Source organism: Perna viridis, chromosome 10 (assembly GCF_037379345.1).
Source record: "Perna viridis isolate PV_CMFRI_1.1 ecotype Kerala chromosome 10, ASM3737934v1, whole genome shotgun sequence".
Classification (NCBI taxonomy): Eukaryota; Metazoa; Mollusca; class Bivalvia; order Mytilida; family Mytilidae; genus Perna; species Perna viridis.
In genome coordinates this window covers 12704656-12724280 of record NC_142454.1, presented here as the reverse complement: position 1 = coordinate 12724280, position 19625 = coordinate 12704656, and the positions used below count along the sequence as shown (strand labels likewise).

Sequence of the window (19625 nt, the reverse complement as noted above, 5' to 3'; positions counted from 1 at the left end):
TAATGGGCTTTCAAGGGAAATAACTCCTACAAGCTACTTAAAATTATCAAGGACACTCCCTGAGGTTTTGTTATACAGATCATTTCTATTTCTTTTGGTTGCAATGTAGAATGCAAGAAAACAGCATTTTTACTTGTATCTTTTATTTAAGGGAAATAATTCCTAAAAGGAGTTGTTCTGTAATGTCTACGAAGACTTTGGATTATCTCTTTTAACTAAAGAAGATTCACATTCAATTTTCAAAATCTTTTTTTAAAGAAAATAGAGATGCATAATTTTGTCCATGTTTTCATGATTATCACATTACTATAGAACATGTTTTGTGCCAGATCAGCAAAATACACACAACTGAGTAAAGACCATGAAAGTAACTATGTATATAAATGGAATATTCTTAGGATAAGAATCATATCAATCACAAAACAATTTTTTTTCATATCCTTACTACTGAGAGAGCACAAAACATTCCTCCATTGGCCTTATAATACGAGTATCTAATACAAAGCCCCTACTTCAGAGGTGTCGTATCAATCAGCTCGACCATGTAAGAACAACTTTTATATCGATTAGCGACTGAAGAAACATGATGTTTATAACCTTTTAGGCAAGCTTCTTCAGAAATCGCTTTATTTTTTTTTGTTGTCATAACCCCCTATAATTTTGTCATTACACAGGTCAAGTGATGTACCTATAGTAATCTATGATATAATCATTAGGACCAATGGATTTTATTTACCTCACAAGATGAGAAAGGGCAGGTCTGGACAGAACTATAATAGGCAGACCTGTAACCTGACAATGAAAATATCTATCAGACTATAAATCCTGTGAAAGTTTCATTGTTTGTGGGGTACCAATTTTTGTGGTTTTTGTGGGCTGGGTAAACCACGAAATTTCCTATTCATTTGTATGGTACAGTTGTCAAAATCCAAACATTCAAGAATCTACGAAATAATATTTTTCCCTAAACCACGAAATTGTGTACCCACAAATAAAAGTACTTTCACAGTAAACTGAAAAACTTAAGGCATCACCAAACCCCAAAACTCTATAGGTTGCATCAACATATTCAATTCTATTTTTTGTCCATGTTTTTTGAAAAAAAAGACCAAAAAACAACAATTTTTGTATTTAAAATAATTACTGCAATGAACAACCAAAAACAAATCCAAGAAAACTAGTTTATATCTTTCACAAGGTGAATAAGAATTCTTTATTAATAGGTGGTTTAAAACACTCAAGAAGTTAAAATTCAGATTTTAAATTTGAGGTTTGGTGAGCAAGTTAAAATCTTAATTTTACCATAGAGTGGAGAATTATAGTTTAAACCAAGAATTAGTTGACTGAGAATTGGTTCATGGAACTTGTAGAAATCTTGGAAAATATAAAATGACTGGAAACCTCTCGAAGAAATTGCCACTATATGAATCCTAATCACTGTCTTAGAATGGAAAATAAGATTACAGTGCATATTATTTTCACTCTTTCTTTAAATTTGGTTTTCCTAATTTGATAGGAGTACCAAAATTGAGACATTTTAATTAATTAAACAACCAACTACTGCATATAAGGAGTCCATTTCCATTTTATTTCCTCATTGAGGGCAATGCTCTCAAACTTAAATCAAGAACAAAATAATAAAACCTTGGTTTCGCTCATAATGAAGTGCAAATCTTTTTCATTTTCATTGTGCCTTTTAATCTAAAGACATTATGAAATGATGGCATTCTTTTAATTTTAAAGAAAAGACACAAATTTTCTAATTAAATCTCGGAGACTAGAGACTTAATTAAGGATTTTACATCATATCTTGAAAGAACTGCTTGAGTAATGTTATTATATTTTTACTAATCGATGGTTTTAATTTGTACCATACAGTACAACCTGATATCCTGTCTTTATAAATGATACATTAATTGGACCATTCTGCTACAAATACGGGAAACAATTATCAATCTCAGCTGTGATCAAATATGGCTTTTCCAACTTTCAAACAATAAAGGATGAGGGTCAGTAAGACTCATTGGTGTATTTATTCTTTATGACCAATATCCTATTCTTTACTTAAACACAGTTACAGTTGACCAATATAGAGCATAACCCAAAAATTAAACAAATGAAGTGGTGCACTGATAAAATTAAACCATTCTATCAATCTATTTCCATAAAGCTAAAAATGGTATCAAAATTTACATGACATGCTAGGTTAAACTCCTAAAACTTGTGTAGTAAAAGAGACAGTAAAGGGGATCAAATGACATGCCTCAATGTAAGAAATATTATTAACAATATCCATTAGAAGCAGTTATGTTGGGATTCGGTTTGACAATTGACTTTTTTCTGTTTGTCCAATGGGAAACTTAACTTATTTGGTATGCAAAACAAAAGCAATACCAAATATTAGGTTTTATAACAACGATACATTTTAGAATGATAAATCTTCAACCATATACAAATACTTAAGTTGAGTATTTTGAAAATTATGAATATCTTTTTGTCTTTTTGCAAGCTAACACAACCTGACATTTTTAAGGTAACATATACAGTAAAACTGTCTAAACAGGACCCTGAATAAACTGAAAACCTGTCTAAACAGAACCCTGAATAAACTGAAAACCTGTATAAACCAGACAATTTTTAAATTCCCTTAATAAGAGTTTGAATTTATTTTGGACTTTGGACCTGTGTAAACTTAACAAATTATACAGTTAAAAAAATAATCAGTATAGACATTTTTTTCAGAAGTCCATAGAAGGGAAACAGAAGTAAAACCTCTACCATGCCCACTGCCATCTAGCTTGCACCAAGTGATTTGATTTTCAATATTTATCAACAGAAGCCATTATGTTCCTTTATGAACAGCCACCTTTATTTGTTTCTATGCTGAGCATCATAAAATAAGACTTAAATAGAGATTTCAGACTGCCCAGGGATGACAAATAGCATCTTCATCACTTTTCCGATTTCATCCCTACAAACGGAATGATGGTTCCTGAAATTAAGCCTTTTATCCATCTCAATAATTGATTATAAATTAGCTGAAGCATTCTATTTATAAAGTCTCCAGACATGGACAGTTGAGAGCAAGAAATGGGTAACTTGTTGAATTCACAACCTGATACGCTAGGTCATACAAAGAGCAGCTTAATACTTATAAAGTAAATATTTCGTGACCTACTTTTGGTTTAATAACAACAGTAATGGCTTATAATATGATCAGTTTAGTGTTTCGTACAGTACATGTTGTTTTGGTAATGAAAAATACTGAGCACTTCTGGAACAGACAAATTCCTTGTCAAATGTACTTAAACAGTTTTTTATGAAAGATATGAGAACAGTTTCTGCTCTTCTTAAAACATGCATTTGCATATGGTTGAGTACACTTTTTGCACTAACAAAATAAAAAAAAAAACTATTACAGTACTGGAAAGCTGTTTTAGTAGAATAAGAAGATTTTCCTACCACTGAAATATGATTGGCTACAATTCAAACATTCTGTATCCATGTCCAATAAAGCAGAAGTGACACGAAAGATTTACTGCTTTTTTATTGGTGGATTACAGTGGTTGCCATGACAATGTTACAGTCAACCTTGATATTAAGATATTAAGCTATTATACAAGTGATTCTGATATAAAAGCAAGAAAGATGTTCACTTTTTTTATCGTGAACAACTTTCATTTTATTTAATATCAAAAAATCAATTTTTCACCCTCATGTTATTAGATGTTAGTCTCAATGACATCCTTCTTAACACCAAATAAATTTCTTCTGGTTCAATCTGCTCAAAGAGCCAATATAAATCTCATTTTATCTCATGACTGATGATATGATCCCTTAAGGTAAACTTATGAATGAAACTGTTACTTTGGCTGTGAAGGGACACCAGATACAAAGCTTGGACTGCATTTTAAATCTGTGAATGATGAGCTAAGTGTATTCTAACTACATTTAAATCTGGGGCAGATCCAAGACTTCAGATCAGGGAAGACATATATTATAAGTAATTTCTGAATGCAGCAAAGTTTAACATTTTTGTAAAAGTTAATTTTGGGAAAAATCATGATTTCAAGCAAAAAAAAAAATATTTTTTTGAAATATTAGGTTATTTCAGGGCAAAAATTGTGAAATAAAAATTTTCATTTAAAAGGGGTTGGGGTGGGGCAAATGTTCCCTCACCCTTCTCTGAATCCACTACTGGAAATAATGCACTTGAAAAAAAGCGCTTGTAATAATCTTGATTATTTTTATATGCACCAAATGAACAACAGTTTGATCAGGATGTACTCTAACTCATTTCAGGTCTTGCTAAGTTAATGGATAGGAAGTTGCACTGGTATGTGACATGTCAAGAACTGAAAATATGAGACATTGTAGAACTCATATGTTAATGTCACTTACAAAACATAAAATTACCATGTATAGAAGGAGAAGTAACAAAACTTATTTTGTATATGCCCTCTACAAGAGGTAGTATTAAGATGTGAGTCGAGGAGGCACAAGTTACCACTTTGCTTTCATCAGTAAAATGCATAGGGTAATAATTGGTCTCCCTTGCTGGTGTACTATCTTCTTTACTTTTGGTAAGTAGGTAGGTAGATCTTACCCCATTACTGATTCATTTTTACTACATGTATATCTACCATTAGCCATACATTATACGATACATGTATTTTAAGGGAGCAACCATAATTGTTTATGTAGGTTTAATATATCCAAAAAACATTACAATGTAACTCACAAAGACTTATTTCTGTTAAAAATGAAACATACTGCCATGGCTTGATCTGATTTAACTCTGTCCATCGTTGAAGTACATGTACAGATATATCTGAAAAATGGAGACAAAAATTATTTGTCAGGATGTCAAGGCTACTGAAAAAGTTCATTTAAATTGTGAGATAAAATAAATGTTCAGGGTTCGATCCGTATCATCAATCTACATGTAAAAGAGATTACTTGTACAAAGATAAATGAATTGTTTTGTCAAGGATCTTACTATTATAAAATTCAAGTCACACACAAGACCATCTGGCTGAAGGCAAAATAAATCTGCTGATGTGACCCACATGTACAACCCATCATCAATCTAAGGTCTCTAGACTACTGAGAACTACTTGCGATCCTAAAGAATACAGCTGAGTCTGTTTAAACCCACAGAAACCTTAAATGAAAGTCACAGATAATGTACCATCAGGCTGAAGATGAAATGAATTTCTGTGGTTTGTTAATCAGCAACTTCATCATCAATCTAAAAACACAGATTACAAAGATATTGAAAATTTATCCTGGTAGGGATCTTAAAACTGGTAAAAATTCAAGTCACATTGCCCAAGCATATTTGGTATAGAGAAATAAATGTTCATGGTATAATCTGTTAAGACCAACCATCATCAATCTACCTTGAGCTCATAATACCAATTAAACACCACAATGAGAGAGAAACAGAAGCGTGCCCAAGAGAATTGGTTCCAAGTATGATCAAGTCATATTAGGCTTCCTTGGTTCATGGACCATACTGAACATTTGTCAACTGCATTACCTTACAAACATTCAATCTAAAATATAGAAACCCTCCGTATTGAGATTTACTTCTTCCAAGAGGCAGAAACAAATAATAGTTTTGTTTCCTGCTATCAGCCAAAAAATATAGGATAAGTAAGTAGAGAAATTATTTTACTTCACTAAAAAAAATACTTCGAGTGAATGGGGAAACAATCTAGACTTTAACAGTGCACGAGCCAAATTGGCCATAAGATGTTTACGGCTGTCACAAAAAATAATGTGGGTAGGGTAGCAGGAAACAGACATTTTTTTTTTGCCTAGGCTGTAAAGCTGTACAGTAAAGTTATCTTTGTATAGATCCTCCACCTATTGTGACTTGTTTTGTTTGTCCCATGTATAGATGTTCCACCTACTGTGACTTGTTTTGTCTGTCCCATGTATAGATCCTCCACCTATTGTGACTTGTTTTGTCTGTCCCATGTATAGATCCTCCACCTATTGTGACTTGTTTTGTCTGTCCCAAGTATAGATCCTCCACCTATCGTGACTTGCTTTGTCTGTCCCATGTATTGTCATCTGTTCCACATATTGTGACTTGTTTTGTCTGTCCCATGTATTGTCATCTGTTCCACCTATTGTGACTTGTTATGTCTGTCCCATGTATTGTCACCTGTTCCACCTATTGTGACTTGTTTTGTCTGTCCCATGTATTGTCATCTGTTCCACCTATTGTGACTTGTTTTGCCCGTCCCATGTATTGTCTGTCCCATGTATTGTCATCCAAGATAAGTTTACTGGTAATCATACAGTAACAGAAAACCTCTAAAGACTTATAATGAACTCTAACCACAATAAGTCTTATAATGAACTATAACCTCAATAAGTCTTACAATGAACTATAACCTCAATAAGTCTTACAATGAACTGTAACCCCAATAAGTCTTACAATGAACTATAACCTCAGTAAGTCTTACAATGAACTGTAACCCCAATAAGTCTTACAATGAACTATAACCTCAATAAGTGTTACAATGAACTATAACCTCAATAAGTCTTACAATGAACTGTAACCACAATAAGTCTTACAATGAACTCTAACCACAATAAGACTTACAATGAACTCTAACCACAATAAGGCTTACAATGAACTATAACCACAATAAGTCTTACAATGAACTGTAACCCCAATAAGACTTACAATGAACTATAACCAAAATAAGACTTACTTTACAAATATATAACAAGAGTATCTTTTAAAAATATAGGATTTCTATTATTTGTAAACTTCATACAAAGTAAAATTGACTTCATCTTGGGAAAATGGGAAACCAAATAAAGAAGAAAACTTTCATGATATTCACAACATCATGCAACACAAAAGTTAAAAAGTACTTATGTCTGAGGATCTCCATAGCAACTTCAATCAAAGTCTTTAAAATTGATGACCTCATAGTTAAGAATTTTCTCAGACTTAATTTTTCCAAATTGTGCTTGGGTTGGGTGTTTTCCAGTCTTGATTACCCTTTTGGGTCTCCCATGACTCCCCCCTCCTTACTAGGATTCTTAAAAAACAATTGTTGGTGGCAGAGCCTAGTTTTTGAGATACCTGAGAACTCATTGAAAAGTATGTTCTACTAGTAGCTTGGCTGCTGCATTGAAGCTCTGGCCTTACTCCAGACACCATATGGGTTTGAGAGTGATTCCTGACTCTACGTATTTTGTTGGGTCACCAACAGAATAATCAAATCAATCATCATCTGTATGTCTTCAGTTTAATATCTAGCCTACAGTTATCCACCTTGATGACCTCTGATTTTTATAAGTGACAGTTTTTATTCTGGTATCACTTGATTAAGGACCCCTGCATTTTCAACAAAATTAGCCAATTAAGTTCACTACCCTGGGATAGAGGCTCCTGGTGCAAACCACTTATTTAATTAAACTTAGTATTCACGATTTAAACGATATTTAAAATTTTCAATATTCCAATTAATTCAAAGGTTGGGATTAAAACCTAAATAAGACAGTTGGCATTTACTCTTAAAATCTCATTACAAAGTCACACCAGTTTAGTTCAAACAGAGGCCGAAAAGTGACGCCGAAATTTTATTTCTTGTCCGCATGAATCAATATTAATCTCTGGCTCATTTGTTTAAATTTCTGTCTGATTTTGTGCAAAATTGATATTCAATCAAAATTGCAAAAAAATTTTCATCCTTTAATACTTGACTGTATTTAGTTAATTGACTCATCAATATTTTAAACGTCAACGATTTGGTCATTTAATATAAATATTTCCATTATCAAAACTAACAGTCAATAATTTTTACCATTAAACGGTCAAATGATCATGAAGATCAGATTCCTTTAAAAGCTTTGATGAAGATGGAGGTTTATCAATGGATGATTATTCTTGACCTTTGGTATCAAGGGTCAAACAATATCTGCCTGGGATTGAATGTTAATACAAAACATACTGACTTTAGCAAAGAATAGAGAGACTTTTGAAAAGATCATTCTCTAGAAATTAGAATATAAAATAAAAAATTTAAGAATTTCATCAATATCCATGACTTAACTTCACAACAGAAAATTTGATTAATACAGTTTTCAGCTATATTGAACCTAAATATTTAGTCATGACCATGAGGTAATTTAATAGAAGTTTGCCCAATAGGGTTTAAATAAGTGCATTTGGGCAAGATTTAATAACATTTTTCAAAAATACGAGTTCAATAATCTAATTTTAAGACTGCTAATGTCATTATATCCAACATTTATATTCAAATAGAACCATGAGAAAAAGCCCAAGAGGAATTTCATATGGAGTATTGACTTCATTAAGCAATATTCCCCTGCACCCCTCAAAAAGGGAAAGCATGAAGTGAGGAAAAGCCATAATTACAAGTAAAGGAGCCATCATAGACATTTATAAGAATCTAAAAATATACAAATGAAAAAAAATACTCAACAACAGTGGTTACCAAGGAAACTAAAAAAATACTAAATGAATGAAATCATCACTTGAGTATTCAGACTGTTTACTTAATAATCTATATATAAACTTTAATTCTGGTTCGGAGACTAGACAGAAATTCATCACAAGTTAATAGCAGGGGTGTATAAAGTAAGATATTTGACCAATTCTTGCTAACTTTCTGAAGAAAAAAAAACCACACATATAATGTTTGTTAAAAGATGTAAGTCCAAAACTAATCTTACAGCAGACTAAAAAGATTATTTTTTTTATAAATCTAGTGAAACCAAGCTTCATTTAATGTTTGCAAGTTAAATAATTCTTTATAATGTCTCATTGTATTGTGAGGTTTTCTTTTTAATGAAATTCTAATTCTTGTGAAACAATTAAAAAATACTTGAAATAAAACATTGCAACTATTCCTTAAGAAAAAAAAACTTGACAGATATTTTCAGAAGAAACTCAATCTGTACAAAAAATATGTGTAAACACTAAACTTTCAATACATACAATTATACAGTATTTACATAAAACACAAAGCTATTGAAAAAAAATCGTGAACATTTTAATTCCCTCAATCTGAAATGAGCAAATTGCACCTGTGATATGAACAACTGTATGAAAATTTGCATGAAAAACCCCATTAACCCCAGGTACCCACGATACTCAATACAAACTTCCTCCTAATTCTGCAACTTGATAATGTACTAACAAGACATACCATCTATGGATATAAGTTTTATTAAAGTAATAAAGTTAAAAAGACGGCATGAAATGTCCACATAATTATATGATAGAGATATCCACGCTGGATGAAGATATTGTTAGCATGTGGAAAACACACGGAAACTGCCATAAGATCATGTGGACAAGAACTAGGAGAAAAGATGAGGAAAATAAAACTAGCTATTTTCAGTCCCATAAACCTAACAAGGTGTTATAAATAGGAGTCAGTATTTTACGAGTTAACAATTATATCGGCTGTTTATTGAAATATTGGTGGTGTTTCTAATTCTCGTTTTTAACATCAGTTACATACAATCTAGATGTTTTTACTAAAAAATCAGTGAAACAAGTAAAGACCATATCATCATAAAATGAAATTTCATCATTAAACAAAAGTATTATGAATATAGATACTTTGATTTTTAGAAATAAGTATTACTGCTTTGTAAAAATGATTAAAAAAAAATTTAGCAGCTTAAAGTAATCCCAAAAAAAATACAAATATCACACTTTGCAGATAAAACCTGGAATTGAACTTCATCACATTGTGTAGTATTTAAAACATTCAGTGTAGGACTACCGGACTACCCTGTCTGTAAAATCTTAGTCATCATCTTTATGCATAAAGTAAAGTATAATTTATCACAATCTAGTTGGTTCTTAATATAATAATATATTTTCATTTAACTTTTGAGGAGATTATATTTCAGTACTCTTTGGTAGGGATGACATATCAGTTTTGCTTCCTCAGTTTCTGGTTGTTGATGCTTCAAATGATCCAGTAAATAGTAAGCAGAGGCACCATCATATTACCACATCTAGTTAATGGCTAAATAATGTGACAGGAGACATAATTTTTAACGATTATTGAAACGCACTTTCTTGACAATGTAAAAAACAGTTTATAACTGTGTACAGATATAATTTTTCCATTATATTTTCTCACTCTAAAGATGATCATATTTCATTAAATATTTGCAATAAAAACACATTACGACTCGTTCACCTGCAACATGACTATTAAATTTAATGACAAAAATCAATTAGCTAAGACGGTCGGTGTGAGCACCGACAGAACCCAACCGATCACAGATCCTAACTTACAGGACCCAGTGGATCCTACAAAACACAACACAGATCCTGTAAAACACAGTACACTGTATTATCATTGAATAATTGAATTTTAATGCTAAATAAAGTATCTGGTAAAAAGATGAGCCTGTTAGTGTTCATCTGTGTAATGTTTTTTCGGAATAAAATGTATTGACTGAAATTACATTAAAAAAATTGTTATAAAATAAATCTAAAAAATGAGAGACACACACCATATGGACTGTGTACTTTTAAACAATACAGCATGAATAAGGTGCTCCAGTTAGGTTTAATTCTTAAGTAAATTAAGCTAAATGTAAAGACAATAAATGTAAATTCTAAAGACAAATAAGGATTTTGTGATGTATGCTCAATATTACACAAAATTTTCGATATATCTCTTCAAAATTTTAGCATGTAAAGTCAAGAAAAGCAAAATATGGAAACTAAATTTGCAACCTTGACCTTTTGACCTATAACCTTAAAGCTACAAAATCGTAAAAAGGGTCATTAGATAAGAACAATTAAATTCACTTTCATAATTAGAAAATCTGATGAAATTTAAATGATTAATGAACTTTCAACATAAATGGCGTAAAATTTGTTAACATGGTGATTACATATTTGTTGAAGCCTACAGGCAAGAAGTTACATGATTCTTTTCAATCAAGAATATAAAAGTGATTCTGAAAAGCTTGTAAACTTCATTCAATGGCCATAAATTATGTGATTTGATCAAACTTTAAAGGGGCCAAATGATAGAAATCAAAATTTTATGTCCAAACCAAGAAGAACATCCTCTTTTAAAATACATTTACAGGGTGAAATAAAATATTATCAGGTACCATCTATTATTCAATAGAAATATCGGCATCGGCCAACTTTAATTAATTATAAACATACTGTTATCTAAATTCATTCATTTATGTTACCTTATGATAAAATCAAGGAAAAACAGTTATAGTCATCACATCATTTACATATTGGAAACATAGTAAAACCTGGAAAACTGCCAAAAGCAAGTCTAGTTTGAATTTAGAAAACATTGAGGAATATTATATTAATGTATATATGGCAGACGACTTGCATCATAAAAATAAAAATGAAATTGATATTATATCTTCATTATACACTAATGTAATGAAAGCCCAACTATTCTACTGCATTTAAAATCTGTCATGTTTTATCATGATTCATACAATTCAAATTATTGTATAAGAAATAAAGTAGCAGTCTTTGTAAGAAGCATGCAATTTCTGTAATATGTGATACACCTAAAAAAGGCAACATAATTTAATTATGTTATTAAGTTGTTTTCAGGGTCTATATGATGAAATTATAATCATTCATTCCAATCTGTCTGCTCTTTGGAGATAATTCACATTGAATATTCTATAGTTTTTATTGTGTTTCAGTGTGATATACAGATTTATCTCCCTTAATTGTGAATTCTATAGTACATTCTTTATAATTAATATCTCCTATGAACAAGGTGTTATATGAAAAACTTCATTTTAATTTCTGTTTACTAGAACATTTCTTCATCAAAACCTCACCTCACATCGAGAGATATAGCATATATATTGAACAGTAGTTCTATAGAAATACTAACAATAACTATCAAATTCACAAATGAATGTTGGAATCGAAAGTCAATTTAATTTAACAGAAATTATATTAATATATAACGTCTAAACCATAGATTAATCTATTTTGATCAGATTTACACCACTGTCGCACCATGGTCATAAATTTAGTTTCTATGTAATGTATATTAAATTGTTCTGTTTTTATTCATGCCATAACCATTTCCTGTAAATGTGTTAGTGCAAATAAAAATGTCTATTGTCTATTATAAACAAAATATCAAAAATAAAAATAACCTAACTTCCTAACCATGAATCACATTTTGCATGATTCTTAGCTGAAATACTACTTAAAAAAAGTCTTCTGATATTAAACAAGGAACGAGAAAAGTAGAAAAAAAATACTTGTATACAACTAAGGCGATTTTGTCAATATCTAAGAATATAACTGCCTTCAATTACAATACATAACACTGTAGTTTAATGATTAACTTTTGTTACATGTATGTGAGAATTGGATCTAGACAGGTTTCATTAATTTATAAGTAGATTTATCAAGGTTTAGTCGAAAATAAGAATCAGAAACACTGCGAATTATGGTAATATTTCAGGGTCTGGTATCATATAAAAAAATAAATTCAGTTAAATTTGTATAATGCTTGACACCAAAGATTTCGGGAAACTTAAGCTTGACTTTTTTTATGAAATCCTCATTCATTGTAGTACATTTACTTATACAGTTAAATTTTAGGTTGGAATCCCAGGGAAAAAAATCAGACTTCTGATTTACTGGTTCAGACACTCATAAACTGTACATTGTAAACGTGGTATAAAAGGTGAAGAAATTTCGTCAAAACTTCTTGAAGTATTCTAACCCTTATAACATTATAAGCTACCGAGATCTGTGACAATGACACAATAATAGACCCTTTCACCTAAAGGCACAAATCAAGGTTCAACACTTAAATTATTCTAAAAATTCGAAGCCATTCGTTAAAATCTGGTTGAAATTAAAGCATGACATTATTGTCTCTTGAACGGAAACAAATTATACCTTTGACACTGAGACAAATTCAAACTTTATGTAAATATGTAATATTAAGAAATGATTTGTGACATTTGCATTGAGATTCCCAAGCGTAAGTTACGGGGATGGTAATTTAGTTCCCAAATAATACTTTTTGTTGTGAAATCTATTTGTCATTTTCAAAATTACTCTTCAAAGTAAACATTTTAAATTCACTGAAAATCTCATTTTGTAATGGTGCAGAAAATTATAGCAATCTACTCAATTGCAAATTTCCCTTTATGATGTAACATAGTCTGCATAATGACTTCAGTGTTCAGCAGGTCTAACAAACTCTCATGAGCAAGGCTGTAGTTAAAACAGGCCTACAGTGAATTTGATACAGCAGCTGGTTCCGACAAACTCACCAAAAGACAGAGATTCAAATATCCAGACTTCAAGGATGGAAGATCAAGAACCGGTCAAAGCCAGAGGTCAAATAAATGAAAATAAATTACAATGAAAACTGTCTAAACCAAACCCTGAATAATCTGAAAACCTGTCTAAACCAAATCTTGAATAATAAAAAAACCTGTCTAAAGTGCACACTTTTAAAGTTCCTTTATATCAATTTAAATGTATTTTGACCTCTGAAATCTAAGCATCTGTCTAAACCGAACTTATTTTAAAGCTCAAAAGGGATTCTGATAAGACAGGTGTCACTGTATCTATAAATAGTGGAAAGTTCCAGACCAGTACATAATGACAAGGCCAGATAGATATAAACCTTGGATCACCTTTTAAGTAGAAAATATGTTATTTTTTTGATAAAATAAGATGTATGTCTTTCATAATGAAAATTGTCCATGCATCTGCTAATGCTAATGTTACACTTTTAGTTCAATATGGGTAAGTAAAATGAAATTCTGAAGTTTTAAAAGGATATATTTCTGTACATGGTTTTAGGTGGTCAAAGTAAGAATTTCAAGCTTTGGCTATTAAATGTTCTCAAAAGAAATCGGTACCATGATAGTGTAAGGATAATGACAAATTCTTTGCTAAACAGTATAAGAGTACTGTACTGACACTGTTCTGTGTGAATCATGGAAAAATCAATGAAATGAATTCCATCAAATATTTAATGTGACCAAAGGCAAATATACATGTATTTAAGTACGGTCGATCGCGGAGGAATTTTCCCACTTTATCTGAATACGGTTGAATTATGAGTGATTAGTCTAATGAGGTATAAAAGCAGTGTGCATGATTTCAAACGTATCGAGTAGGCTGGTGACCAAGTTCTGTGTAGGTACACGTTGTACCAAGAAGCCATTACTGAAGTTATATTTCTTATTGATTGTATATTTGTACACTGTATTATGATTATGTATTTAGTGGTCCTTTTCTGTCCCTTACGATTGTTTTTTTCTTTTGTAGATTGAGTTGCCTGCAGTTTGGGCATGAACTGTTTATAAATCTTGATACATAATAAAATTTAATAAAATTGGTCACTGTGCCTGATGGAACCTACATAGTATTTGTTTATTTATTAGTATTTAAGGCATATATGGATCACTTGCGGTGTAATTTGGAAAATTACTAGCATGGAGTACTTAAATATTTTACTAACGTTTAAACGAAGTTTATTAGATAATAATTGCATTTATAACACAGTTCAGTATATGTATATCCCAAATGACATTTCAATACTGGTAACTCATGAACTAATTGCATTTTAATTGAATCTTATATCAGAATCATACAAATTTAAATTAATTGCATGCCATTGTGAAATCTTCATATACAATTTAGAACATCCTATTATGAACAAGTATTAATTGTCTTTAAACTGAACTTCATTTTGAATTCATATAGTAAACAAGAAGAGACATGGCAGTGCTGGTTACACAGGAAATAATATGGGGAGAGACCCTCCATTGTTAACTATGCAATATCATGGAACAATTTATTTTCTTGATTTAAGATGTGGGATAATCCAATACACAATTGACTCCTTCAGATATGTACAAAAATGTTTTCTGTTATTTCAGAATTATTTGCTGCAATATTTTGGTGGTTTTTCTTGCTTGTAAAATTAGCAAAAAAAATCTCTATTGAAATTCAGTTCATTTAAAGAAAAATGTTCACAATATCTTTCACAAATAGTCAGCTGTAGAATACTATGGAACAGTATCTGTTGTTCAAAATCTATCAAAAAACTGCTGGAAAGGCCTTATTGCATAGTGAAAGCAATCACACCGTGATATTTAAAGTGTTCGCAAGGTTTAAATATCTAGCAGCAGCAGAAAACAAATCAGTGATCAAAATTAGTAGTTTTAACACCAAAGGTAGTTTATAATGGTTCAACAATCTCATAAAGCAAACATACCATGATAATAATCACATTTCAAATTCAAGTACAAAATATTCATGTGTTAAAGAGGCTGAGAAAAGCAAAAACCATGACCAACTAAGGGCATGAAGGAGAGTGGTTGTATACAGCAACCAGACTTACATGAGATCACCAACACTAAAGGTGGGTTAATGTTAGTGAGGAAGGTATAAAAAAAGTATATTGATTAACTATTGATAAAATAAGTCTATTGGTTTACAAATCGATGAAGACTCTACACAATTGATCAGTCCTCCAATGTTATAACAGGAGACCATTTATCATGGTCCTCTATGGTCACTTTCTACAGAACATAAATCATCATTTCTTTTAACAGATTTTTAACAAGACTGCCTTTATTTCCATGTCCACAACGTGTCAAATATATCACCCATTATGGCCATTTTCACAGAACATAACTATTAATTTTTGTCTTTGAAATTCTGTTTGATTAATATTTGGACCAGTTACATGTATAAATATTATACATGTAATAGATATTGTATCCTTCAGTATAAAAATGATTAATATTTCTCTACAAACTGTTACCAGTTTTGTGAATCATTTTTCATATTAATTTATACATGTATCAATATAACATGTATATATAATAGTGCCTGTTTGTTTTAATATTATAAAGTTAGAAATACATAATCATGTTAGTATGTTGATAAACTGCTGAGGTTTACATGTATATGTATTAGGCTTGACCTGCATGACAAGTGTATGTGTGTAATGTGTATACTGTAATACATATGAACACAGTCCTACTATTACATGGAATATAACTAAAAAAAATAATTGTCTTTTATTTCATGCTGTGTTACTCTTTGAAGACTAGAGAAAAGGATAATTTAAAGAAAGTTCACTAAGAAAAAATAAATGCAGGTTTACTTGCATTAATTCACTACAGAAAACATCAGTCAAAATTCTGTCTTTCAAATTACACCTTCAACTTCTAATGCAAGTTTTTTATAGACAACATTGAAGAATATCAGATTTAGGAGAAGACTATGCACACTCAATATAATTGATACAAACAATGCCCAAAACTGTTTCACCCATGCCAAAGATCAGTGCTGATCTATCACAATGTTTAGACACTTGACAACAGGTATAAAGGTATATGTCAAGGTGTTATTACAAGTATAACATGGACTCTGCCAATCAAATAATCAAAAACCCTTCAGGTATTCTAGAAACATCAACAGATGGTAAGAAAACAAACATTTCAAATGATAAAATATAAAATGCTGTTGATCATAATCGAACTAATGTACTGGAACTTTGTTCTGATTAAGCTGTTGATCAACATTTGCTAGTATATTCACTGAAAAAAAACTTTCTTTACATTACATGCTATCACTGAAATGCTTTTGTAAAATTAATTTCAAAGTTTAGTTAGCCAGCAAAATTCTACCCTACAGCAATAAAGAACTCTAAGCTCAGTTAATCTTGAAGTATCTGGATTGCCAATGACCATGTTGGGATCCAAGCAAAGCATACACCCCTTAAAATTGGGAAAGATTTTTTTTTTGGCATTATATCATGTTTTTTCACCAATTCTACCCCAAAAATTTTCTTACCTTGCTATGCTTGGACTTTAATACTATTTAAACCAAAACTAACCAGATAGCTGCTATTGAGAAGGTAGGTAGGCATGGCTGAATGAAATGTAAACAAAAAAAAACTGTGAATAATGCTCAATAACTTGCTACCTTCACTCCCCGATTTGATAGGAGGAGTAACAATAAAGAGATGGGTATCCCTTATCCTGGTTCTCGGAACTACACACCAGGTATTACCTACTAGCCACAGACTGTCACCTCTGCATAAAGGAAGGACGGACACCCCTATCACTACAGTAAACCATCTCAAAGTGTGGGTATAAAAATAGGTAGAGCAAAACTATGTTGTAATTTGCCAGTGTTATCTATGCTTTTTAATCGAGAAGGACATGAAAGACTGACTGAATTACTTCACTGCTGAGTAAAAGGATTCATCAGCAGAGAAAAATAAGCTAAAAGGTAACAAACTTCCATCAATATGAGAAGCATGATCAAAATAGTTAAATTTTTCATTTTAAAAACTGTTACAATAAACAAGATATAATATCATCTAGTATTTCAAAGTAGCAGCAGATATTTATTTCTTTACTCAGTTAGAAGTTATCAATGAAAACTCAGCCAGGGGACCATACTCAAGGATGCAGATCAACAGGGTCATTGATAACAGGGCCACATTCAAAGCTTGATATACCATGCCCTTTTGACAGGTTTAAAAATGCTAATGAAAATAAAAAAAAATATGATGTAAACTTATGCCTTTAAAAATGAACAGAAAAGAAATGTTTCAAAAGACCAACTATTAACACATTCTCAGATGACAAAATATAAAAAATGATGATTATAAATATTTTACAAAAATAAGTCATGAAAGAAATAGAAAAGAAAAACCAAGTCCATTGAAATACACAATTACTGACATAAAATATATTCAAAATCATTGAATATGAATTCAATTCTATCTGTAAAAATTAAACCGAAAATACTATGTTTATCAATAGGACGATGATAACATAGAGACAGTCATAAATCAAAGACGATTTAATGATAGAGGAGGGCAATACAGATTTACCTTTAAATTATTTTTCTGAGTTTCATCAAAGACAAGATCATGTCTATAACTATCAGAAATATATGATGACATGGGTTGGTGATTTTATGTAAATTGATGAAGAAATTAAATAAATCATTTTCTATTCATATAGTCTGATAAATAAACAAAAATTAAATTGGTGTAAATGTTCTGAATAAAACAACCATAAAATTCCATACTTTTGAATAAGCTGCAGAAATTGGGTTGTGAGAAAACTATTGGTTTTTGGCATTTTCATTTTGTGATACTGTAACTAATGAGTAAAAGGCACAATATCCTGGCCCATGTCTCTACAATATGCTGGTCCATGTCTCCTGAAATGACTCAAGCAACTGCCTAAAGATCTTCCATACACTGTAAAACTTGTCTTAGGAACCACTTGTATTAAGTAATGACATGAATACAATAGCAGTTTTTATAAACATTAGACAGTGGTTCGTGCATGTCAAAAAACCAACAAATTTACTTCATTTGTAATTCAGGAACAGTTACAGACAGCTAGCTAGATAACCAGGTTTTGTTTTTCATCAGGTTTGGCACTTTTGAAATAAAAATTATAAAGGTTATGTACGAAATTGGTATTTTGCAAGAGATATGGTTCTTGATTTGGTTAGTTTGTGTGGGATATTAATGCACGGTTTCTCTAAAAAACAAATCTAGATACAGAAAGGATTATTGTTATGTAAAAATATAGCATATGTAGACCAAAGAAAAATTGTTTGTTTGATGGGTTTTTCTACAACATGAATCACCTCTATTATACACAGTGCCTGATTTTTATTTGGGTTGATACTTATAAGTCTATGATTGAAATATCCCTATGATGTACATTCTATGTAAACCTAATCTGTATATAAAGATCATCTGTCTTATGTGAACTTTATTTTGCTCTCCCTTGGAAGATCACTTAAGACAGGTTTTCAATTATATCAACTGTTTGGTCTTCAACTGGAAATTTTCATGAAACTTTGTTGACAATTATCCAATAAAAGACCAAAATTTTCATCCAACAGAATTTGGTTGTCACCTTAATTGGTAGTGACACTACAAGCTTTATAAACTGAAAGTTTTTTTTTCAAATAAAAATGATCAAAGAAAATGTATTTACGTAAATAAAGAAATTTCCTCCCTCATTAATGTCAAATGATGCAAATAAGACGATAAAAGATATAATTAAACATAAATATTAAAGGTACTGATTTTATTGCAGATATGACAATTATACAAATATGGTTAATAATAATATTCAATTAGAATGTGTTCTGTGGTTACAAACAGCAGACAGAAAATGTGGCATTGGGGATGATCAGACACTTGTATATTAACATTATTTTCAAATGTGGTCTAAGCTTCATTGTTTAAAATTCATTCCATTTACATAAAAACATCAAGGTGATTAGTTTTATAACCTTGACTTATGACCTTGTATATAAACTAGTAATGTTAGACGGTTATAACTTTGACTTCTGACCTTGAAATTTCCCTAGTACAAGGTAATTTTTGTTATGCACGGAAAGAAGAAATATTCCATGGTTAAAATAATTCTAATGTTGCAACTGGCCATTATAAGCATAAATAAAGTGTCAATTTAGTGGGTAAAACACTTCAAAAATTTGTAAAAATCAACATTCTACATTCCAAATTGTACAAAAAAATGCATGACAATCACAATAAAATAATGCT

General features: G+C 30.8%; 1 protein-coding gene across 4 annotated transcripts in view; it reads right to left on the bottom strand.

Annotated features, from left to right (window-relative positions):
* The window catches only part of LOC148604573 (protocadherin-9-like), a 79978-nt gene that overhangs the window by 48204 nt on the left and 12149 nt on the right, over positions 1–19625 (bottom strand). For 2 of the 4 annotated variants that reach the window (XM_088549152.1, XM_088549154.1), the window contains exon 6: positions 4774–4831. The exons of 1 other annotated variant lie outside the window; for it this stretch is intronic. The gene's annotated coding sequence lies outside the window, so the exon portion shown is untranslated. Of the gene's footprint in view, positions 1–4741; positions 4832–19625 lie in introns of all 4 variants that reach the window. One more of the 4 variants, XM_088549153.1, reaches the window with a different exon arrangement.